Raw genomic sequence first — 26593 nt, 5'->3', positions numbered from 1 at the left:
ACTCGGGAGGCAGAAGCAGGCGGATCTCTGTGAGTTCAAGGCCGGCCTGGTCTACATTGTGAGTTCCAGGACAGCTGGGGCTACAGGGAGACCTTGTCTCAAAAAAAAAAAGACAGAAAAAAGATATATTTGCTGTTTCCAACTTTCAAGAATGCAGTATCTAGTAGTTTGAATCACTGTGCCAGCATGCAAGAGATGGTATTTAAATCTTACTAATAAAGAAAGTATGATCCTAATATATGAACAGACCAGATTCCCACTGATTGTAAGTGTGTAGAACATATCTCAGGAAATAGCTTTAACTTTGACCACGAGCTCTATTAATATTCTTACTATTGAACAGTAATCATAGAACACTAATTTCTCTAAGTTGAACCAATTATCTACTTAGATCTGGTCATGCATTTTGAAATTTTGCTCCCCATTCTGTTTTTCCTCCCATCATTAACTAATTGTAACTAATTATGACTCATCATTCTATTCTAGGACAACAAATGCTATCAAACTTATTCTCACTTTTATTTTGTCAGAAGCATGATCACTGTGATGAAAATACAGTGATCTTTCAACTAAAACATGTTTAGCATCCAGTATTGATAGAGAACTAGGGTACTACAAAACGTGCTTTGATTTATGATGAAAACAATTCTGACAGAATATTCTGTACAATGACAGATATAACAATTGGATCTCCTAGTCAAGGTTGATATAGCACTTCAAGCTATTGAAAATGAAAATTTGAATCAATATAAAATGAAAAGTAGACCTGAAAGTAACCTATCATTTTTGGAATGATAAATTGTTTGCTATTATATATGCATATATATATTATGAATACAATAAATTTAGACAAAATATTTTTGTGAATTTAAAAAGTAAGTAAATAAAAGCTCTTCTTTTCTCAAAGTTAATATTTCAAGAAAAATATAAATTATATCTTAAAATTAGCAAACACACACTCACATGAACACACACTTTAAATAAACTAAACACTATTTTCTTAGAAATTACTTTTCAAAAACAGATCTTGTTTGCACGTATTGCTAAATCATGAAAACTGACTTAAAAAGATAGACATTGGAGATAGAATTGTTTTTTTTTTTATTTTATGTGTATGAGTGTATTGCTTGCATGTCAGTAAGTGCACCCACATCATGCAATGCCCCTGAAGGTCAGAAGAGGGCATCACATCCCCTGTAACTGGAGATACAGATGGTTGTTAGCTACATTTCAAACATGAGTCCTCTGCAAGAGCAGCCTGTGCTCTTAACCACTGAACCATCTCTCCAGCCCCAGGGATAGAATTTAACTTAAAATTTTAAAGTCTATAAATTCCATATGATAATAGCGGACATTCTAAATGGGGAAATCATGGTGGGAGGGTAGACAGGGAGAGAGGAGAGATAAATAATGCCTAGTTAGTGGGAAAAAAAAAACAGAGGAAATCATATTAATCCAACAACCTAATGACAAAGCACACGTAGGCCATCTCTAAATGAGTCCATGTGTATAGCCCAAGGCTACATAACAAGAAACAGTGCCAGACTAAAGAAACCTTCCTTTGAGTTGTTGGCCAGGGTGGTCCAAGAGACTCCCAGAATTACACAGGCTATTGCCACAGCCCTGGATTGCCTCCCAGAACTTGAAAGTAAGACCCTACCACTGAAGACAGAGCATACTTCAGACACAGGTTTTGAAGCAATGGAGCTGGAACTGACCTGGAAGCCACTTCCCCTGAAGGCTAGGTGTCATAGCTCTGGAAAGAACTATGCAAGGTGCTAAGGGAGAATATCAATTGATGGTCCAACGTCAGCTTCAAGACCAAATAACTTCATCAATGCCCGGCACAACAAACTACATTGGTGCAGTAGTGGCACTTTAAAAAAATTTATTATTTATTTATTTATTAATTTTTATTTTATGTGTATGCGTGTATTGTCTGCATGTATATGAATGCATCCATGTCATGCAATGCCACGGAGGTCAGAGGAGGGCTTCGGATTCTCCTGGAACTGGAGTTAAGGACGGTTCGTAGCCACCATGTGGGTGCTGGGAATTGAACCCAGGTCCTCTGCAAGAGCGGTCGGTGCTCTTAACTGCTGAGCCATCTCCCCAGACCAGTAGTGGCACTTTTATCTTGGGGACAATCAACAGCTACCTAATTGTACTAAAAGTCCACTCAAGGGGAGAAAACTCATGTGTGTTATTGTAAACATAGCCAAATATGCATGGCTGGAGAGGTCATAGATCCTAGAAAAAAAACCCAAACTGTCACATTCTTAGACTAATACAATTTCTTACTATGTGCAAAATATGTATCCTTATATTTACAGACAAATATCCCAGTCACCCCTCATCAAATAAGCTTCTTTTGCACCAAACAGAAACTATTACAGAGTGCCACAACTGGTCATACACAGACATTGTCTGTGAATTGCCCAAGTCTTATTGGCACGTCTACAATACAACCTCTATACCTAAAGCTCACAGAACATAGAACAAAGGGTAAAGAAGACAATAATGAATAATTCAATGTTCATTAATGAAGTCTCTTTATGCAACAGAAGGCCAGGAACACAAAAGATCATAAATAGCCAAAGTATAGACACTAAGAGTCTGGAGAATGCTGATCCTTGGACAGAACTCCTATATTAAACTACACCACCTAGGGCTAGGGACCATTGTGGAAGAGGGGACAGAAAAATTTTAAGAGCCAGGGAGGAGATACATGAGCATACGCAAACTCAAACAGGCCAAAGCTCAGCATTGAACTAGGGAAATGGACAGCTGATCCCAATCTTAGCTGAAGAAATATTGACAACTGATTACTGCTGGGTAAGGAAGAGTTGATCTTCCTAAAGCAAGCGACTCTAGATAGGCTGACTAGACGTCAGTATAAGAACTTACACTGAGGGATGTCTGGGGACACTAGACACCATAAGCCCTAAGACAAATGACAGAATTCTAGTGCGGGGGTTGCTATGGGAGAGTGCCGGTGAGGAAGGAGGTATAAAGATGATTAAGATTGATTGGGATGTTTGGTATGAAATGCTCAAAAATTCAATTGCAAATTAATTAATTTTTTAAAAATTCCAAATGATCAGGAATTATGTTTACCAAGTTCACTGTGTATGTCTATTTCTTAGGACAACATGTGTTGTATAATGGGTACTAAATTTAAATTATTGTGAGTGAACTTGTAAATGATACAACTCTCTGAAAATGGAGCAGGGTAACATGTCACTGAAATACACTAGGAAAGGCCCAATAAAAATATATCATGAATGTTGTATGAGGCTCAAGTTCCTCTTGAGCAATTTGATGCTACTTATCAGTGGTTCTATCAATATGAACATGTATCTTCATAAGTGGTGACTACTAGGATCCTTTCTCTCTAATGAAAAAGAACAAAACTAATCTTCAGGTGGTAAGTTATCAATCTCCTATTTGAGGCCTTCTACAAAATTCAAATTAACAAGAACAACAATGCAAGCATTTTTCCGACAGTCAGGTAAGCCAAAGTGGCTAACACAGTTTAAGTGATGTCTAACTTAGTTGCTGAGATGAATTACCACTAGTGTGATGATTAACATTGATTATCAGCTTAACAGGATACAGAGTTACCTAGATCCACCACTTCTGGGCTCATCTGTGAGGGATTATATTAAATTCATTGAAGTGATTAAGTAAAAAGTGGTTGTACTTGGCCCTGAATTGAAGAAAAAGGACAAAGTTAGCTGAGCTCTAAAGCTCTGCTTCCTAATTGTGGATAAAATGTGACCAAGTTCCTCACACTGCTGCAGTCATGACCTCCAAGCCATAATGCACTGCATCAAACTCTGAGCCCAAATGAGCCGTTTCTCCTGTAAGTTGCTTTTGTTCAGGAATTTTCTTACAGCAACAGAAATAGTAACTAATACAATTAATAATCGAAAACTCTTGACTGTATTTTAGAATTTTTCTACCTCAGTCTTAATTAGAGTTCTTTCTTTCCTAAAAGGGGGAAAATGTTTGCTTTTTGTTTGCAAATCACATTTTCAACACCTTTCTAATGAAATTGCCCTCTTTAGTACTCAAATAATTTGTATTCTGTTGTCATTTTCAGTGATAGCATAAAGCTAGACTGTCCCTACTCAGCCTGATGTCATAAACATCTGCTCTTTCATTGCAAATCGCTACTTTTATGATTTTCTTTCAAGAACCCTGACTTTTATGTATATGTGTCAAATTACATCCTATAAAACTTGAAGTATTTATCATTAAAATTTTCAAATGATAATAAGATGATAAGTTACATGCTAATAATCCCTCCTTTACATCATTCCACCATGGCAAAATACTTCCTAGCCCCTCATAATTCCCCACAAGAAAGGCAAGGGCTGAAAGCATTGGAGTTCATTTCAAACTTGACTCCAATTACACTCTAATTTCATAAAAGAAGTTAACTAAAATAGAACTGATTTTGTAGTTTAAAAGGCCCTATATACAAAGATATTATTATTGTGTTTTATATATAACATATTTTATGTAACATGTTTATGTTATATAGCATATATTTATGTTAAAAGGATGGAGGCACAGCTCTGTGACTACTGAGCTATTCAACTTAAGAAAGAAATATTATTTTGGGGACTGCCTTCAGCCATCTTCATCTAACTTGCTTTCCCTTGTATTCCATTTCTATCATTCCTCTCTGCAAACCAAATCCAAAGTATGACTTATAAAGCATTCTCTCCAAAGGTCTCAATTACTTTAAAATCCCAGGATTATAGAGGACTCCCCACTTAGTATTTTTATTTTAAAGAAATTGTATGTGCAGTCTTTGTACATGAATCATAGGTTGAGAAGTACGTGAAAATAAAAGATATCAGTAGCTACAAAAGAGGCTTTAAGAATTTTTTGTGTAAAGGTACAAAATAATATATCTGGAAATGCTGCTCAAATACTAAAAGAGAAGAAACACAGCTACCATCTCTAAGCTATAAGTGAAATCAGTCACTTTGTTTAGAAAAAACTTCTTGAGGAAAAAATTAATTGAGACAGGATGGCACTATGTAGCCCAGTCTGCCAATCTTCTTGCTTCCCCCGACCCTCTGGGCACACTTTGCATGGAAAAATCTCATTTTTACATAGGTTATTTAATGACATCTCGAATTAGTATCGGAAAGCAAATAATTCATGATTGAAAGTCTTTTACAGGGACAAGCTAAAAATCAAGCAATGATGCCCAGCATTGGTGGTATCGATTATAATTTGTTCGCTTTATATAATTGTAGAAACATCCACTTTTAAGACTGATATAAGTTATTTGAAACCAAGTAGATTTTATCACTTCTGTGGTAGTTAAAACTTCCTTCACTGTTAGTTGTGGGATAGCCTGATTGTTCCTCATCTCAATGATTCAAAAGCCAGTACAGCTCACAAATGCTAAGTATGATTAAAAACTAATGGTGAACACCAGAGTCACATGACTCAACCCCCCCATGGTTACTTATTTGTTATGTGATAAAACACTGACCAAAAGAGACTTAGAGAAGAAAGAATTTATTTGGCTTCAGCAAAGCTATGCATTCTGAAAGTTCCATAACTTCCATAAATAGCACAACTGACTGGTGACAAAGTGTTCAAGCATCCCAGCCTATGGGGGACATTACTCATCAAATCATCACACTACCCCTCCCTGCCTCACACTTTCCACCTAGCTGTTGACCTCCTCAGTTCTGGCCTTTTCATAGGGCTTTTATCCACATCCCTAGCCTTGCTTGAGACCTGTGATTAATAAATTCGTCTATGTCCATATTGTGCTACATTTTGTCCTTATGTATCACCCCACCCACACCTGAACCAGCTTTCCCCCAGGCCAGCTCTACAAGAAAATGACTGTGTTGACTTCTGATCACTTTGCAAAAGACATCAAGAACAAATTTTTAAGAACTGTAAAAATATCATGAAAATCACATTTAATAATTCACTCTCCCAATAAGAGTACCTCCTTAATTATCTACTAAATACTGAGTTAGAAGCCTGCAAGTGAGGGACACTGCAAGGTCGGATTTAAAAATTTATATCTAATTATAAATTTCATCAAATTTTTACTAATTTAATTTTTGTATGTGGTTTTTAATATGAGAAGATTTGTATACAAACATAAAAACTCACACACACACACACGTACACACACACAAAATGGGTTTGGTGGAAGCCAACGTCTCTTAAAAGCTTTAGAAAAAGTTTTCATTGTCCAACCTTAGCTGTAGAAAGAATTTCCCAAAAATATTTTGACTCATAGAAATAATTTAATCCGGCTGGAGAGATGGCTCAACAGTTAAGAGTGCTTGCTGCTCTCGCAGAGGACCAGAGTTCATTTCCTATCACCTGTGTTGGGCATCTCACCATGGCTTGTAACTCCAGTTGCAGTTCCAGGGTATCTGATGCCCTCTTCTAACCTCTGTGGGAAACAGCACTCATCAACACACACACACACACACACACACAAATATTTTAAAATAAATAACTTAAACGTAACTAACAACCTAAACAAGTGGCAGCCTTAGAAACTTGTATACTGTGCAAATTTTTACTGATCTTGCATTGTTTAATGAACAGAATTTTCAGTGAACTTCTAGGCAGCTGGCCATTTTATTGCATTTTAAGCATCATAAACATAAGACATAAAGTAATAAAAAATAGTCTAAACTTAAGAAAAATACTGATTTGTTTGAAAATGTTGGAAAGAATGAAGTACAATCCACTCATTTCTATCCCCTGATTGTTTAGGTAAATAATATTCTTATTCCCTTCATTTATACTCATTTGGAATTCAACAACTGCGGAACATTAAAGGAATCAAACCTAGAATAAAGTTGATTGTGATTATTAGCTTTTATCTTCTTTGGAAGTGAATGCCTACAAGCTTCCCAGCCATCTTAATGAACAGTTAACCTCCATGCTCAATTCTCCTCTGTAGGCTTCAGAATGCTTTAGTAGATGCCCTAGTTGGGTATCTTATTTCAGGAGATATGGATGAATGATTCTTACTTAATCATGAGAATTACCCTAGGGCAAAGTAAGGCTTCTGTTTATTATTCTCCATATGATCAACCATGGCCTACAATATTAATTATTTTTGCATTTACTTTAGAAAATGTAATTCTAAAGATATAGTCTCAAATCATGCATTTAAACCAGCAGTTCTTAAATGCTGAGAATATGTTCACACTGTTAGGTGTTGGTAACTATTGTTTACATAAATGTTAAAATTTTGTATATGTTTAGTTAAAAAAAATGTGGTTCTCTTCTTATCCTTGAGACACTTGTGTTTTAAATGCACTGGGGACTGAACTTTGGGGGCTGAGGCAGAAGGTTAGTACAACTGAGACCAGCCTGGGGGTGTTTTGATGCTCTGTCTCAGAAAAGGAAATCCTTGAGACAATATTTGATTTATTAAATGTTGCTTGAGTATTCCATAAAAAAAGTCAAAATGTAGAGATTCCATAAATTTTTCTTCAAGGAATGAATATCATTAAGAGAGCTGGCAAGATGGCTCCGCAGGTGAAAGTGCCTGTCATCACCCCCAAAGACCAGGGTTTCATCCCCTAGAGGCACATGGTGGAAGGGAGAACCAAATTCAGTGAGTTATCTTCTGACAACCCATGTGTGCCATGGCATGCTATCACATACATACAAGCACATACATACATATATACATAAATAAATATTTGTTAAAAATTAAATAAAAATATTATCAATATATCTCAAGAGAAGAGTAAAATTAAGTATAAACTGAAAAGCGCTAAGCCCAAAATTATGATCTTCTAAATATACTCAAGTGTACTGGAAATATGTGGGCCAGATTCATATTGACATTTTTTCAGACTTTGCCACCAGTCCCCCAAAACAAGTTCTAAATTTTCATTCCATATAAACCTGAAAATGCCAACTATAGCAATTTCCAGAAACACCTACTAAAATCTTATGTCTACAGTGAGCAGTAAAGTTCTCTACAGTCGACATGCATAGATACACATTCTTTCTGAGCTCCAGAATAAGTTAAACAAAGAAATTAAACCAGTTTGCTTTTAAGAATTTTCAATTTTATGCTCAGAATTTCTGTGAATTATATGTTGCTAGGTGTCACTTCACAAGATGGATTTTGAGAACTGCACCCTTAAATGATTTTTTTGATAAGCACTATTATGTCAGTGGGTAGTATATGTGCTTTGTGGTCAGTTGTTTATCAACATGTCACTATGCAGCATATGACTTCTTGAAAGTCAAATATTCTTTTAATGCCTCGTAATAAATATCTTGCATCTACTACAGTACACTGGAGAAAAATACTGAGTTCAAGTGATTAAGTTAATGCAATAAACTATATATAACCACATATCAAAATAATTTACTTACCTTGTATACCAATCTTTATGGCTGGATAAACATGAAAACACTGCAGAATGTTCCCTTATGTATACACATATACACAGGCCCTTTACTAACCCCACTTCATCTCTGGCAAGTCTTTCATACATCTTTCCCTCTCTTGAGCTTCCAAAGAAACCATCTGCTAACGACACTGCTGGAGCCCTATGACAAAAGCCTCTAGTGGCATTATATTTTGACTCAATCGCTTTTCTAGTTTTTCTGCTCCTTCCCTTTTGCATAAGGTCCCTGACCCACGTCCTCTGTTCCACTGCTTTCAGAAAACCTTTGCTGTATCATTAACTGTAAACTCAAACAGTCTTCTATTGCTAGTTCCATGTTGTGTTTGTATGACTGTAATTCATTTGTGAGCCCTTTATAGTCAAGGCCTGAGTGTCTCTTTGGAACCACATTATATATTGTCTAAATGTCACTAATGAAATGTTTCTTGGATGAATGGACAGGGTATATATAATTCAGAAGCTGGAATACCACAGTGCACTATTAAATTGAAAGAATAAATGAAGTAATCTATTGATCCAACCAAAGGAGTATCCTTGCTTTTAAACCAGCCAAAGTTGAGTTTAAGAAATGATTTTTTTTCTAAAGACTTTAAAGTTAAAATATTAAGTGTAAATTTCCCTTGGATATTCTAGCTGCTTTTCTTCTTTATAAATTACCAGGCAAACAAAAAAAATCCCAAGATGAACTTTCTTCTATCCCATGAAGATATGAAGGTTCGGTATGCCTTGCTGATTGCAAATTTATTAAGTATTCAGAAAGTTGTTGGGGTCATTATCTGGTCTGAAATAGTTTGCTTTTCTCTTAACATTACAGTATAAATTTTATTTTAATGAAAATAATTTTTAAAGTTGTAAAGGATTAAATATAGTAGTTAACTTAAATATCCTATAAATTGTGAAGAATATCCATAAACCTTCAAAGACAAAGTTTACATTAAACATCAATTATCAAACTTGCAACAAAATAGTTACAGAAGAACATTTTTCTTACTAAATATACTTATTTCCAATAAGATTTCACAAGTGATTAAGTAAAATAGTGTTGAAATCCATAAGACAATCTGTGCATTTGAGTAAGAAAGAAATAATAATCTAAACCCTTGCCATGGGCTTAGTTATGTCTCACAAGTTCAATTTCATGTAGTAAAAGAATATTCTAGAATTAAAACAGGAAATCCTAGGTAAGAGATTTGGCCTTGCCTAGGGTCATCATCAAATGTGAGCATTAGCAAGATTTAATCATATTTGAAAACAAATTATCTCTTAAGGTGATTTTTATTATAGTATGCCTGTTTTTAGCTCTAAATAGTTTTGTTTTTCTTAAGCAATAAATTTATGCAAACTAAGGCTGTCTCTGTGCTGCTGTCCAACAAACCTGGAAAGATACTAAGGAGAGCCATTAGAGGGTCTCCAGGGAAACAATGGGTAAATAAGTAAATGTTTCAAGTCAAACTTTAGTATTCCATGACACTGAAATTCAGTGAATTTTGAAACTTAAGTATTAAAATTTATTTTTCCTTTATTATATTCTTTAGAAAGCCCAAATTCCAATCTTATTGGCCAAACAAAATATGATTATCCAACTAGTTTATGAGAAAATAATTGCATAGAAATACATCTATAATGTTTAAAGCTTATCTAGAAATATTTCACATCAGTAGAATATGTTGCTATGAGTCTTTAGGCAGGAATCATTTTATAATTTCTAGCCATTATAATGTAGCATTATACAATGTTTCCTAACTTTTTGTTTGAAGAAAAAAAATCCTTTAAATGAACCAGATTCATCTGTTTTGGCTTTTAGCTTACTTTAAACTACATCTGATAATGAGTCATTCAGGTTAAGAGTACACAAATATTTTTTAATTTGCCCGAATAAAAATATTTTAAATGATGCAGCCAATGGCATGTGTATACATTTATTAAAAGTACTTTTATTCACACACACAAACACACACACACACACATTACTTTTTTGGCAGTCAGTGATATGGCTCAAAATCAACAGTTCCTAGACTTGTGATCACATGACACCTTTACACACAATACGAAAAAAATATAACCTGCCCAATAAAGCAGAAAACATAGCAATAATGTGAAATACAGAATTACATCCTGGACCCCCAACTGGAATTGAGGGGCAGAGTATAAAGGGAGTTCAGTGATATTTACCAATGTTGATACACCATGTTCTGTTAAATGGTCACACTGCTGTGGTTGCATCAATGAAATAAGTGGTTGAAAATGATCTATACAACTTTTCTGTAATTCAAAGAGAAGTTCAAAAGAGAAAACTTTAAGAAATTATTGATGGAGCTGGAGATATTGCTCAGTGGTTAAGGACACTGACTGTTCTTGCAGAAGAACTGGGTTCGAATCCCAGCACCCACATGGCAGCTAACAACTGCCTGAAACTCTAGCTCCAGGGACTCCGACAGCCTCTTCTGTGTTCTGTGGGCATTGCATGACATGGCTGCACTTATGTACATGCAGACATAACACTCATACCCATAAAATAAAAATAATAAAATGTTTTGAGAAAAAGAAAGTATTAAAGGCATGTTCATTGACACTTATAATCCTGGTCTTCAAGAAACTAAGGCAGGAGGATTAACATATGTTTATGTCATCATGGGCTAGCAAGACCCTATCCCAAGAAAAAGAACAAGGGACTGGAGAAATGGCTCAGCACTTAAGAGCACTAGCTGCTCCTACAGAGGACCTGGATTCAATTCCCAGCACCCATATGACAGCTAACAACTATCAGTAACTCCAGTTCAAGGGGATCTGAAGCCCTTTTCTGGCCTCCAGGGGCATTGCACACACAAATGCACTTACAAACTTGCAGGCAAAACACTTACAAAAAGTAATGAGGAAATGAGAGAGAAAAGAAAGGAAGAAAAAAAGAAGAGATAGAGTCAGGGAGATTATTGAGAGCACCAAAGACCTCTTATTTATGTATTTACCATATTAAAAATATAAAATCAGGGGTTGGAGAGAAGGCTCAGTGGTTAGGAGCACTGGCTGCTCTTGCAGTGGACCCAGGTTCAATTCCCAGGACCCACATGGTGGCTAACAACCATCTGTAACTCCAGTTCCAGGGAATCTGATGCCGTCTTCTGACCTCTGTGGGCATTACTCAAAAGGAGGTGCACTTATATACATGCAGAAAATACACTCATACACATAAAATAAAAATAAGTAATTTTAAAAATAATATGAAACAAGTAAACGGAGTAAGAAAGATGACACAGTGAGCAAAGGATCTGACAACTTGACTGACAACTTGACTGAGTTCCACCCCCAGAATTCACATGTTGGAAGAAGAGAACTGACTCCAGCAATTTGTCTTCTGAACTACACACACACACACATGCGCGCACATTAATACATAAATAATAAATACAAATTTTAAAAGCTTTTCAGAAATGAATCTGTGTTCAAAGGACTCTATTTCCTACCACAGAGATACTTGTACAGTATTTATTGGTGCTCTATTCACAAAAACAAAGGGATAGAATCAGGCTATGTGTCCATTAACAGAGGAATGGTTGATAAAAATGTGTACACACAACTGAATTTTATTCAGCTGTAAAGAAATATAAAATCCTGAAATTCTGAGACAAATAGTTGAAACTAGAAATTTAGTATATTGTGAGATAACCCAGGATCTGAAAGACAAATACCTCATGTATTCCATCATAGGTGTGCATTTATGGGGGAGTGAGTGTGGGTTAGGTCATAAAACTAGAAAAAGGCCCATGAGTGGTGAAAATAGGTTTTAAGTAAGTGAGGTGAGAAGGCTAATAGAACACACATAATAGGAGAGTGGGAAGGGGAATGCTGGGGGAGGAAGGGTACAAACATGGGAGTGGTTAGGAAGGTGGGAAAAAGGCCAGGCTAGCATCAACCAAAACAAAGAACATATGAAAATGCCAGAGAAAACATGTTAATTTTTTGACAGGGGTGTGTCTACATATATTTCTGATCTTTGTCCTTTGAGAGACAAAGGATAATGACACTCAGATAACAATTTGATCTCTATGTTTAGATTATGGCTGTTTTATTTATTTATTTTTTAAGTTGAAAAATAACTGTATTGTTTTGGGGAGTTGCTGGCATCCTTTCAGAACTTCTGGAACTGCTTCTTGGTGCCAGTGGCCCTTGACCTTGAGCATGTTGAAGCACACTATCTTGCTCAGGGGCCTGCCCTCACCCATAGTGATATCAGCTATTTGCAGGGGAACAGGTGCACAGACATGTTCTTGTGGCATTTCTTGTACCAATTGTACTTTCAGATGTAGTGGAGGTAGTCCTGGTGGATGACGATGGTCCTCTGCATCTTCATCTTGGTCACTACACCAGACAGGATCCATCCCAGATGGAGACTTTACAGGTGAAGGGATATTTCTTATCTATGTAAGTGCCCCTGATGGCCTCTTTGGGTGTCTTGAAGCCTAGACCGATGTTATTGAAGTACCAGGGGAGCTTCTCCTTACCACCTTCTCCCAGCAGGACCCTCTTTTTGTTTTGAAAGATGGTGGGCTGCTTTTGGTAAGCACACTCCCACTGAATGTCTGCCGTCTTCCCAGCAGCCTGAGGAAAAGAAAGATCTTAGCTGTTTCTAAATACCATCTCTAACAGAAGTAAACATGGCTTCTGCAGCTGTAGGTCATTCTGAAGATGGTGAAGGAGAAATAAATTAACCTGTGATGTATCATGGTATTGGAACAATCAAAACTCTAAAATGGTGGGGCGCTCTTGAAAACTCGTAAATCTTCAAACAAAACTAGAGTATCACTCATCACAAATAGAGAATGAGAACACTGAATGATATCCCCAAATGAAATAAATATACAGGATTCTGTGCTGTTATTTAAAATAACTGAATAAATAGACTGAAAAAATAGAAGAAAATAGCTCACTGTTACAGAAAATTTGAGTCCACAAGTATAAAAGGAATGGAGAAAGCACAAAATCACCATCAGGCAAATAGCCGCAGCAACTATTGTGTGTAAGACCCAATCATAATCACTAAAATGTGAGAGCAAGAGTCTCTGGGCCTTTGATATTTGCAGAGCTTCAATATGCTGTTCCCAAGTTATTTATTAATTAGAAAAATGAAGGCAGGTATCAGCAGGCAAAGGCTTGTTGCACAAGACTGACAACCTGAGTTCAAAGTCCAGAACCCACATGAAGGTAAAAGAGGGACCCCTCCAAAATGTTTCTCTGATCTCCACATGAATATAGAGACAGGCCGGCCTGATCTATTTAGTGAGTTACAGATCAGTTGGTGCTACAGGAAGACCCTGTCTCAAAAACAAAAACAAACAAAAAACAATAAAGTATTTATCAGTCAATTTCATTGTTCGGAAAATTATACTTGGTACTATAGGTGTTAATTTTAAGGGGAATTGAATGAAAAGATACATGAATTGCATCAAGTCATATACTACTTTTTACAATTTTCATATGTATAAAATTATTCCACAGTAAACATAAAGGTGATATTTTAAACTTAATAAAGTAAGTGCAAACTACAGTGAGATTATAATGTATGTAGAAAATCTATGAAAACAATAGTTCAGAAGGTATGACACAATCGACCATCTATATCACACCTCCACCCAACATAGTCCCTAGAACATCAAGGAAGACGGAGTGGAAACATTTTAAGAGCCAGAGGTTAGGAAGAAAATACAAAACAGTGTCTGCTGAGCACAACAGAGCGTTTGTGCTCGTGAATTCACAGTGGCTGTGAATACTTGTAGAAGACCTGCACAAGATCAAGCCAATCCACATTCCAGCATGGAGTGGGGAGGAGTTCAGGAGCCCCCACACTTGCTGAAGAACTATTGGCAATTGAAGGCTGTTAGACTATGGAGAATGAGTGTTTTTCAGAGAAGTGGCCATGGTAGGTTGCCCCTGCTCCAGGGGATGGCCTTATACTCATGCACATGTTGGAAGCACTGATTGAACTCAGTGGGTTATGAAAAGAGGAAGTTGGGAGGGGGATGTAGTGTGGAGATCTAGGAAGAGTTGGAAAGGGAATAGGGTTAGATATGATTAGAATTCATTGTATACATATATGAAATCCTCAAAGAATGGTTTGAAAAAAAAGAAATGAAATGTACTGTTGTAAGACTTTAAATATGAAGTGATGTGATGATGTAATATTGTATATAGGTTTTGATAAGGTAGATACATTTACTAATACTTAAGAAAATGCTAAAAATACAAGAAGTAATGATTAATAAACCAATAGACAAACCAGAACACTGAAAATATTCAGATGAAACGAAACTAAGAGGAAATAAAAACAAAAAAGATAAAACAGATGAAACAAACAATGAGGGCTAGATGGAAATTCAAACATTTCAATAATTCTAATTTTTTCTCAACATTTCATTTAAAAGATAAACACTGCCTTTAAAGAACCAGCTAGGGCTGAGGATATAGTGGTAAAGCATTTGCCTTGTACATGTAAAACCTGGGTTCCATCCTTACATTACAAAAACAAACAGAAACAAGCAACAGCTGCTAATAGCAGAGACACATGCTGTCCAAGTAAACACAGAATAATCCTATATATGCTGATTAAGTATCCTATATTGTATATTTGATGAATCTAAGAGATACACGTGGTAATTAAATGATATTAAATTGAATCTAAATAATACAGAATCAAACTTTTCCAGGAACGTTGTAGCAAACTGTAGAAACTAGGTAACATTTAAGTCTGCAATACAAAGAAAAATAAAAGAATCAGAGAGACAGTCCAAGAAGAGAGATGCACAGGTGAAATACCCAGGAACCCTGAGGCTGGTGGTTTGTTTAGTTTTAAAGAATCTTAGCACAGCAAAATATATATTTTAAGTAAGTGAGGTGTCAGAGGAGATAGGAAAAGTAATCCAGAAAACCATGCAAAGGACAGATTTTGAACATGGCTTTGGGATAAAGGAAACCACAAGTTTTCTAGAGAAAATGGTGTGAGCTGGGCATCATGGTGCACACCTTTAATCCCAGCACTGGGGAAGCAGAGGGAAGTGGTTCTATGTATTGACCAGCTGGGGCTACTGGGAGACCCAGTCTCAAAAAAAAAAAGAAAAAGAAAAGAAAAATAAAGGAAATGAAAGGAAAAGAAAAGCAAAAGTTTTGAGTTTATACAACTAGGTACGAGGGACAGCATTGGTTAAGTCAAGAGGTGCCTAAAATAAAACAACGGCAGTGAAAAAAATAGAGAACCAGACTCAGTAGACAGAGTCTAGAGAGCAGTGAAGGCCAGGATGACATATAGCTCACTGGGCTTCACTGTATTGTGCTACAACTAGGATGGGGCTGGGGGTGGAAGGAAAGCTAAGACACTGGCATCACTACAGCAGTTTAAAAAGGCTGGTGTCATTTGAGCAAGACATACTCTAACCTGGGTGAACATCTGCACCTGCTCAAAGGTCATCTTCCATTCCAAGCGTCTAAGCCATAGGACAAAGGTTGTCTTCCATTCCAAGTGTCAAAACCAATAGGACAGGTTGCATATTTCTGAATAAGCAGGAGCGCTTTCCTTAGTTTCCGCACAACTTAATTTGTCTTCATTTTCCCTTGCACTGGCATTTTTGTGTTGGTTTGTTGTGAATTATAATGTTCTACCATTTCTCACAGATGATTATGACTGCTGGAATCACACGGGGATTGTTTCACTTAACATAATATAGCACTTTTTGTCTTCTTTAATGCTGGTTGCTAGGAACAAAGGCAACATACTTAGTTTTTCTATTTACATTTGTGTGAGAAAGACTTGCTTACCTTTCCATAATAAATTTTCCTGTATTGTTTGATTTTTAACTAGGTCTCCTGTACAACAGTATACAGTTGGATTTTAAATCGTCTTAGGAGTCTCTGCCTTTTAAAGAACAAATTATACTTTATTTTTAGCTTTTTGTTATTATTTTGGTTTATGGACATTATTTCTGTTTTCTTCTGATCCAGTTATTGAGAGAGGGGAGAGAGAGAAAGAAAGAGGTTTGTTTAATTCCCCTTAGTGTTAATATTTAAATTTCTCAAAACACTTTTAATAATTTCTTTTAATTTTCAGTCACTAATAATGGATATTCCAATCTTTGTGTATGTAAGAAAAAATATGGCTAGATTTCAACTCTGCATCCCCCTAGGTTTTAATTTCTCTATTGAGCTAGCACAGTGCTTTTTATACCCATAATTTAAAATTATCTGATGCACTAGTAATCACTGGCAAACAACTTTGTGTGAATACAAGGAGGAAAATGCCCCTTTGAGGTAAAAAGGAGCATATAGGATGAAGTAACTGCTTACTGATTTAAACCTTTTGGTGAAAGACACTATTTTCTAGAAATGTCCCAAAATGACAAAAAGAAAAGGGGCGAGCTGCCTGCTGTCTTTTTCCTAGGCTCTTCAGAAAACATGAATTTGGGATTTTTACTATGTGTTCAAATCTATGAGAAAAGTGACACTGTAGATTTCAAGGGAGTTGAACTCTTAAGGAAAAGGGGACACTTGTAATGCCTGCAATGTTTCCAGGGCAAGACTGGGTCAGCAGTGTCCCCCAGCATTGCTGTTGGCATTGCTGCAAGCAAGGAAGGTAAAGGGCAAGAGCCCATCAAGAGAGCTGGAGCAGAGACTGAGCCCATTAAATGCTCTACAATACACCACTATGGCTCCCTCAATTTCATGGAGAATTATCAGCCAAAGAAGGAAAGCATTGAGAAAAGTCCTTGAGTTTACTCAAAGTCCCTGTCAGGTTTGAGAAGACCACTGTGAGTACCAAAGGGCACAGAACTAAAGGAACCCGTTCCCTGTGAATCTGTGGTATAGAGAGAATTTCTGAAAAAATGAATTAAACACTTTATGACTGTAAACATGATTTAAAAAACCAGTTCAAGTGATATTCAGCGTTGCTTCTAGTTTGCTTTGTTTTGCTTTCCTTAATTTAATTTAAAGGAGGGTTGTTGGAGAGCACAATGTTTCTGTTCTAAGTTTAACTGAGGGCACCAATACTATGACTGAAACTCAATATTTAAGTAACTGCTTTTCTTGAAGAAAGAAAAGGCTCAAGTTGACTTAACACATTCTTCTTACTGAAGGTACAGTCTAAACTTAGTTTTCAGCTCAGACTCCAGAAACTGACTTAGTTAATTGGGACCATTAAGAATCACCAGGGATATAATTGCCCCTTACATTTAGCTTCGAGAAAAAAAGCAAGTGATTTATCTCGGGAAACAAGAGCCAACGGGCCTAAGAGAAAAGAGAATGGGAACTTTTTGGTGTAAAAGGAACACTAGGAAAACTCTTGTCATCAATTCAACTCAACGGTTGATAAGAAGTCTTTAGTGTCTCTCCAGGACAACAGAAATTATACCATGTCTAGAATCCATTGATTAACAAAACCTACAACCTATGGTCTACTTTAACAAACCAAATGCTCCTATCAACTATCTGTGTCAGCTGCACCCATGATCAGTATGTAAACACGCACGCACGTATACACACACACACACACACACACACACACACACACACACACGCACACACACACTCACATTACTCACACAGGAGTTGGGAAAATTAATGGTGATTTTTCTGGGATTATAATATTATCATTGAAATAAAGAGTGCTAATCTACCTAATGACTTTATAGACATACATAGATATCAAGGATCTGAGTGCAACCAATTATGACTAGTAATAGTCAGACACATACAGGTGAGAGATGCATGCACCAACATCTCAGTGTTATTAGCAAAAACAATGAATCTTTCTGTAAGAAACAGTATATTTTAAAATGAAATGGAGATCTTTTTTAGAGGTTAAAAACTCAATTTTATGTCTTACAAGGCTTATGCTGAGTTCAATATTGTAAAACTGTATTAATTCAACAGCAAACCTAAAAATTTTACAGCCACTTTTGAAAGAAATGTGTCTTTGCTCTGGAAACTTTTATTGAGCATGTTAAAGCTGTAATGAAATGCTTCTTCTAAAAAAATTTCTTTAAATATTTAAATAAAAAAATTCATTCTAGATTTTGTACTATCGTGGGGATTTTTAAGTCATTAATTTTGAAATATTTTATTATCCATCAATACTTTGTAGAAGTAAGTGTGCCTTTACTTGCAACTAAATTACATCAAAATGGACATGAAGACAGTCTATAGATTGCAAATATTCACTTTTTCCTGTAAAGGACCAGATGGTAAATATGTGGGACTTTGTGGACCATAGGATCTACGTTACAGCCACTCCAACGTAGCATGAAAGCCATAAATACAGTACATAAAGGAATGAGTGTGGTCATATTCCAATAAAAAGTTGATTATAAAAACAGATAACAAGGGGCTGAAGAGATGGCTCAGTGCTTAAGAACATTTTCTGTTCTTCCAGAGGATCCAGGTTCAGTTAACAGCACCCACATGATGGCTAACAACTGTCCAGAACACCAGATCCAGAGGGCCTGACACTCTCTTCTGGCCTCTGAGGACATGACATGCATGTGGTGCCCTTATCATACAGGCAAGCAAACTGCTTGTACACATAAAATAAAAATAATAAATGAAATACTTTTTAAAAACCATGAAGAGTATTTGATGATTGTCAATCCCCATTGTTGGTCAATTTTACACATTCTACCCCCCCAACCCAACTTCTTTCTTAGTCCCTGTCCTTCCCAGAGAAAATTTTAAGCCACTCTTGTCGTTAGTTAATTGTGCATAGATCATCCACATATATTATTCCAGTATGATTTAAGAGATCTAATTTCATAAATATATTTGATAACTCTTGATTCTTCTGTAATTACAAATCTGATGTATATCTTACAGATAAGAATATATTTGAAGCATGAACTTCAACTACCTTACCTAAAACCCTACTACTTGAGCAAGTCAGACTGAATACAGTAGCAACCCCCATCCCTGCCATAGAACCCTATGAGCCTTCCTCACACTTCTGAGGACCTGGAACAAGAACTTGCTAACTCTCTGGAAGAAACGCTTACTCCTTTGTATGCAGAAGCTGTACCTACCCTAAGTGACCTAGGCCAACTTCTCATACCCCACCTACACAGCAACGCTGAGTACCCTCAGGACTAAACCCCAAGCACCATCAGGCTGGCCCAAAACATTTCAAGTTGGTGTAACAACAAACAGGGATCTAAATGCCTACTCAATAAAAGTGGGACATCCATACCAAGAAACACTACTAATGCCCTAACTCCAAATGTCTAGGACTCATACAAAAGCAAAAGCAGCAAGAATAATCAATACAATGACTCCTCCAAAAATAAGTACTGCCATAGTAATGTTCCCTGAGAAAAGTAAATCACAGTAAGTCAAATGATGAACAAAATGATGATGTCAAGATAGTACCATAAATATGTTTCAAGGATTCAAAGAGGATTCGAATGAATGCCAGAATGACGACCATGAAAACATAAACAGTTGAATGAAATAAGGAAAATAATTCAAGATACGTTCATTGTTTCAGGAGAAAAGTCTTTTAATTTTCATGAGAAGTCTAAACATTTGCATCTGGAAAATCAAAAGGAATCCATGTAGACCCAGCCACTTATACTCACTGATTCCACCTCACACCAAAGTATAGATTCTGATCAACTGTTCTATATCATCTTTATAAGGCCACCTACCTGGCTAAGGGAGCACATTGCTCTTACCATAATGGATATTTTATTTTGCTTGGCAAATATAAAGGACTGTTTTTATCATTCACGTTCAAAACATGGTAATGCCTTCTCATCTTTGCCTCTAGAAACAATTTCCATTTTGTTGTAGAAAACTATGGACAATCCAACAGCTAAGTCATATGTAACACAGTGGTTTGACTATACTAAAACAATTTAATCAAGAAACAAAAATAATGTTTCTATTTAACTAAAGCTTATTCCGCCTTGATGTTCCTAGCTCTGCTCTTGACCTGAGTGGAGACAGGGGAGATGTTCTGTGCCACGATATGAAAAATGATGTGAAAATTCATCCTATATTAGTTACGAAGAATGAAGAAGGAAAAGTGCGAAACTGGGAAAGACATTTCTATGGTCTATTCTTCCTATTAAATCATTTGAAAGGGTGCCTTCTAGTGACCTCAATGAAGCCTGTAAATAACTTAGTCTATCCACAAGAATGCTTCCTCCCCAGTAAATGCCATATTTAAATTTCAGGGTCTTTAAATAGAACTTTGTTATTAAATCTTGGTCAGTCTCTCATAAATTTCCTATAATTTAAACATTCTTTTGATTTTAATGGGCAATAAAACTGGGATAGGTGTTCTCATAAGCGTACAGTACCATACCACATTTGTTTTTACAGGTATTCTTTGCAAAATTACTAATGTAGAGTCACTAGACTGATCAAGTTATTTCAATGTTTTCTTTTTGCCACAAAGGAACACACGTTTCCTTTGGTCCACCCTATCTATATAAAACATACAGCCACCATAAAGGATAATTTGCATGCCATTAAAATCACAGTTCTTATGAAAACCAAAATTCCAAGCATTTGTTTTTAAAAACAAACATGCACTATATTTGTCTTAATGTCTCAGACAGGATACATTTACAACCAAAACCACCTCTCTGGTCTTCAGTCTCGATTCATTCACCAGAAAATAGTGCTTGCATCTTGAACCAAAATAAACGAGATTCATAAATATGTAATTACTGACTCATAGGAAGATCATGAAGAAAGAGACAGTGAGAGCTGTGTCTCTCCAGGGAATGTCTGCAGTGACACGGAGAAAGAGATGGGTATCTTCTGGAGTTTGTCTATATTTCCTTAGGTCCAAGGAGATGATTTTTTTTTTTCTGAAGTCACTAAAAACCAAACCTGCAATGAATATTCTTAAATTCTCAAAAAGAAGATACTACAATTTGTGTAACACTCATAGATTTAAAACAGAGGACTCTTCATTTCCTTTAAAAGCAAGAGTCAGATGACTGTATTTTGAAGATTTCTGAGATATGTATTCAGATCATCTCATTCAAGGTTATAGAAAATCAACATAGCTTTAATTTTTGAGAGGAAAACTAAATTTTATGGCAACATACTCTGGTTTTAGTAGCTTATATTAAATTCTGTGGCTCTCAATTGTTTTGGAGACATTGTTTTAAAAGCAGCCTTCGGGGCCAGGCATGGTGCTGCACATGCACTCCCAGCATTCAAGTGGCCAAGACAAGAGGATCACAAGTTTGAGGCCTTGTCACAAAAACAAGAACCATTAAAACTGAAGAACAGGGTCTTTTGGATGGCTCGGCATTGCCATGGAAGAAGGAGAACATGATCACAGGTCCCCAGAGCCCATGTAAAATGCCAGGGAGATCCAAGTCCAGTGATAGATCCTCTATGAAAAAAATAGAACAGAGCGCAATGACATCTTATTTTAACCTGGTTTCCACAGGCCTGTGCACACGTGGGCACATAAACACACAGGCATATAGGCACACTCATACAGAGTCACTCAAGTGCACATGTAAAGGCACACATGCACAGACACACAACACAGTTACAAACACATATACAAACACACAACAGTACACACTGGCAAACCCTCACAACTATATACATGCACACACATACACATTTGCACACACACTAATGCACTTGCATATTTGCACATGATTACATGTACAAACCCACACACTCAAATATATGCATATATAAAAACACATGCACTCATGAAACCACACCCACATATATATACATGCACACATATGTGTACACATGCCCATACCTGCTTGCACAGTTTCACAAACACACATATGACCCTACGTGCACATATGGACTCATAGAAGTTTACACATCAGCAGACATGCACACCCAAAACCATGTATAAACACAAGCATATGGACACATGTACAGATACATATGTAAAAATATAAATATACATGTGGAAACATGAACATTCACCAAAATGAATATGAACACACACACATGCAGATATCAACCCATTCATAGGATTACCCTTATTCATACACAAATCCATATATGTATACATGTCTACCAACACATGCACATATTGGATCACATGTACACACATGGGCTCATGAGCACACATTCATGCACATGCACCATGCGAACAAACACAGTCATACCTGTTCACACAAACATATATGCAAAAACACCTATGCACATGTGAGTGCATAGACTTCACTTGCTTGTTAAAGTACACATGAACTTATATCAAAGTATATAAATGCAAACAAATGCACATGCATGCACAGGCACAGACAACACACATGCAAATGTGTCCACACACATGCACCATCACACATACACACATGTACCCATGTAAGCATGTATGTACTCAAGTGTACTCACATTCATGCGCATGCAAATGAATGCATAAAATGCACACAAAAACATGAATACATACATGTGCACTCAAACACTAAGTAAGTATTTACCCATCTCCATATCATTCTTCCCTATTTTCATTTATCTTTTTAAGGAATTTCAAGAACGTAAAAAACTTTTCTTCATTCTTGTCATGAAAAAATAAATTCAGTTTGCAGTGAGAATTTGTGTTTGCATTCCCAAACTCACATCGGTCTCAGAAATCTTCTGAACAATGAATTCATTGTGTGATGTCATGTATCCAAAATTAGAGATCTGGAGGGAACTAGGTTTTGTTGCATTATACTATTCTTTAATTGCAGTTGAAGAATAATGATTTTTGCAAACACTTAAGCAACTATAATTTATGCACTTCAGGATTATGTGATTTATTTGCAGCTGGCATGTTTTTTATTAATTAGAGTGAAAGGTCGTTTGCTTGCAGTAGCAATTATTGAAGTCTATCCTATAGAAGTCAAGCACTCTGGAAGAAAGGATAAATGTTATTGTGTGTAGCCTGTGCCTGAGCTATTCAAGTTGGCATGTTGTGCACTCAATTACTACATGCCAGAGATAGACATCAGCCTCCGTTTTATAGGACAGTAAACTGAGACTTAGAAAGTTTAAATAGCTCCTTACATATCTGGCACCACATAAATGAAAATCAGTATTGTGACTCAGGTCTACTTAACTCCATACCCTATGCTTTTTCTTATTAAAAAAGGATGTCAAAATAAAGTGAAATTATACACAAAGATCCTGATAAAAATAATGTGATGGAATTTTCAATAACATTTCATTTTTAAATTAATAAATTTTGTCCAATATATTTTATTCTCTTTATAACTAGTTTAGAAATACTGCTATATCATGTTCAAGAGATAAAAATATAGCACTCTAAAATCGCATTTCTCTGAGTCAATGTTGTATATGTTTCTATAAATATGTAAGTGATATTTTAAGTGTTTAGTCTCTAGCTACAGAAAATTAATGGTTGCCTGCTGCTGAACCATTTTCCCATGTCTCTTGGGTGTTCCTGGGACCACAATTTGAAGCCACCATTGTATTTAGAAATGGCAAAATGACTGAGCTCTTGCCAGTGGAATGTGGGTGAAGACGATTGCCTCACTTTCAGGTCAAGTCCAACAATTCTCTGAATGACCACACCCAGTCCCTTGGTAGCCACATGCTGAAGATAAAGAGCCCCTCGGAGCCTGGATTCACACAGAATTGTGGGAGTCAAAGCTCAAAATGCCCGGCAATGGAACAGCATCTTACACAAGAAATAGATATCTCTTGTATGAGTTGTGGTGAGTGAATGGTCCACTCCCAGAGAAGAGGATGAAAGCAGAGGATAGAGTTCTCTCCTTAGTCTCACAGTGCTCCATGTTGAATGTAAATACCATCTCTGCAGTGTTAGGACTCAGACTAACTCATGGAGACAAATAGTGCTAATGTAACTGAGACATTGGTTTTTATTCTTTTCATGGTCTTCATTTTCTTTAGTGGATAGTAAGTGAGCATGCTATTTTTAAAATTTTTATTACTTTTATCTTTGTGAGTGTACTGCTTGCATGTGTGTGAGTGCACCTGTGTCATGCAATACCTGCAGAAGTCAGAAGAGGGCGTTGGATACTGGAGAACTGTAGTAATAGATGGTTGTTAGTCCCCATGTGGGTGGTTAAGAATTGAACCCAGTTCCTCTGCAAGAGTAGTCAGTGCTGCCAATCACTGAGCCATTTCTCCAGCCCCTAAGCAGGCTATTTTTATGTTAATTAATTTTTTATAAAAAGCAAAGACATACAAAATAACTTATAGAACACATGGTTTATTATGTATATCTAAGACTCTGTACACATTCTCTAATGTCTGTTTCAACATGCCCTAGGTAAACAATAAGCATATTAGGTAGGGATGGAATATATATATATAATCTCCAATTAACTCTGACAAATATAAGCCTAAGCTAAATTCCTGAAATGGCAGTGTTAAATATTTATTGTTAATGCTATTACTATTATTCCTGTTTTCCATTTTAGTTCTATTTTTCCAAAGAATTGCTGTAGAAAGTATGAATGGATGTAATTTTTAAAATACAACCCGACGATAATATTATCCAGTCAGTATTCCTCACCTATGTGTCAGTAATTTAATTTCCTACAGTCTGAAAATGAGAAATCTATGATTCTAAGTAATTTATTCAGAGCAAGTAGACCTATTAGCACAAGTGCAAATTCCAGGAATAAGTTCTATATCCATAATATAGGTGAATATTATGTGAAGAATTAATAAAGTTATGGGGCATCCATCTCTTTCTGCATCTCTGCTTCTATGTGCTGCCCTTATTCTGTGGAGCCATTCAGTCCACTAAGCCTGGGAAATAACCACTACGATGCTAGATCTCATCCTCACAGTTCATCAGTCTCAAGGTAATAAATCTGTCTCCCCTGACAGGACCAGCAACAGCCTCAGGGACTCTCTAAGCCACTGCTCATGATGACTCTCTAAGCCACTGCTCATGATCCCATCTCTGAAACACCACTGGATCATGAAATGGATTATTCTAATTGGCCAATTTCATTGAGTTTCAACTCCAGGGCAAGGGGGATGGATTGAAGGATATATTAAGTTACATAGTCCCAACAGATTTACACTTAATGGGACTGGAGGGAGGTTCTGAAATTAGACAAAGATGAGCAGGAAGACAGCTCTACAGTGTATCTGCATAGTAGACATACTCTAACATGAAGACAGCTCTACAATATCTGCATAGTGGACATATTCCCACATGAAGACAGCTTTATAGTGTGTCTGCATAGTAGACAGGTCCCCACATGAAGACAGCTTTACAGTGTGTCTGCATAGTAGATATGTTCGCACAGGAAGACAGCTCTACAGTGTATCTGCATAGTAGAGATGTTCCCACAGGAAGATAGCTCTACAGTGTATCTGCATAGTAGACATGTTCCAACATGAAGACAGCTCTATGGTGACTCTGCATAGTAGACATGTTCCAACATGAGGAAAACTTTACAGTGTATCTGCATAGTAGACATATTCCAACATGAAGAAAGCTCTACAGTATATATGCAATGGTAGACATTCCCACAGATGTTTATTACAGATTTATTACAGAGGGCCATTTATTCAAATGTTCATTATAAGTTTACTTACATTAACAAATATTTGCAACAATTTTTGATGAAAAATATTTAACATTTAGCAATATAGCCACAAAATTTGAGGTTATACAGGCAATGAAACATTTATTCATATAATAATTGCTCATGATATATTAGTATGATAGCCCATTTTATAAGAACTTTACTGGGCCAGAGGGTGCTTGGATACCTGGTCAAATATTATTCTGGTAGTGTCTGTTACTAGATAAAATTACCATTTGAATCAGTAGACTGAATGAAACAGATTGCCCTTCCCAGTGTGGGTGGGTCTCATCTACTGTTGAAGGCCTGACTGAAATAAAAATGTAGACTAAGAAAGAACCTGATGTCTCTGGATTACTGTCTACAAGCTAGTCTGTTCTGTTCTTGCCTTCAGGATCAATCTGACTCTCTAGACTGATGAGTGCCAATACTGGAAGACTTCAGCCTTTATAACAGTGCAAGCTTATTTCTAATTATATTATTTAGTTCATGTGTTAATTTCTCATTTATCTTTTATGTTTCAAACTGTAACCAATTTGCTTTATTGTCAAATGCTTTAAACAATATTGCACATGTATGTTAGGATTCTTTAGAGAGATACAGCTTATAGAATAT

At 36.3% G+C, this 26593-nt stretch overlaps 1 pseudogene; it reads right to left on the bottom strand.

Moving 5' to 3' along the window:
• Nucleotides 1-12567: 12567 nt before the first annotated feature.
• On the bottom strand, nt 12568-15897 carry LOC108491582 (annotated as a pseudogene).
• Nucleotides 15898-26593: the final 10696 nt, after the last annotated feature.

This window comes from Nannospalax galili, unplaced genomic scaffold (genome assembly GCF_000622305.1).
Source record: "Nannospalax galili isolate Female #2095 unplaced genomic scaffold, S.galili_v1.0 scaffold552, whole genome shotgun sequence".
NCBI lineage: Eukaryota > Metazoa > Chordata > Mammalia > Rodentia > Spalacidae > Nannospalax > Nannospalax galili.
The sequence above is the reverse complement of the archived record's forward strand: the minus strand, read 5'-3'. Positions and strand labels throughout refer to the sequence as shown.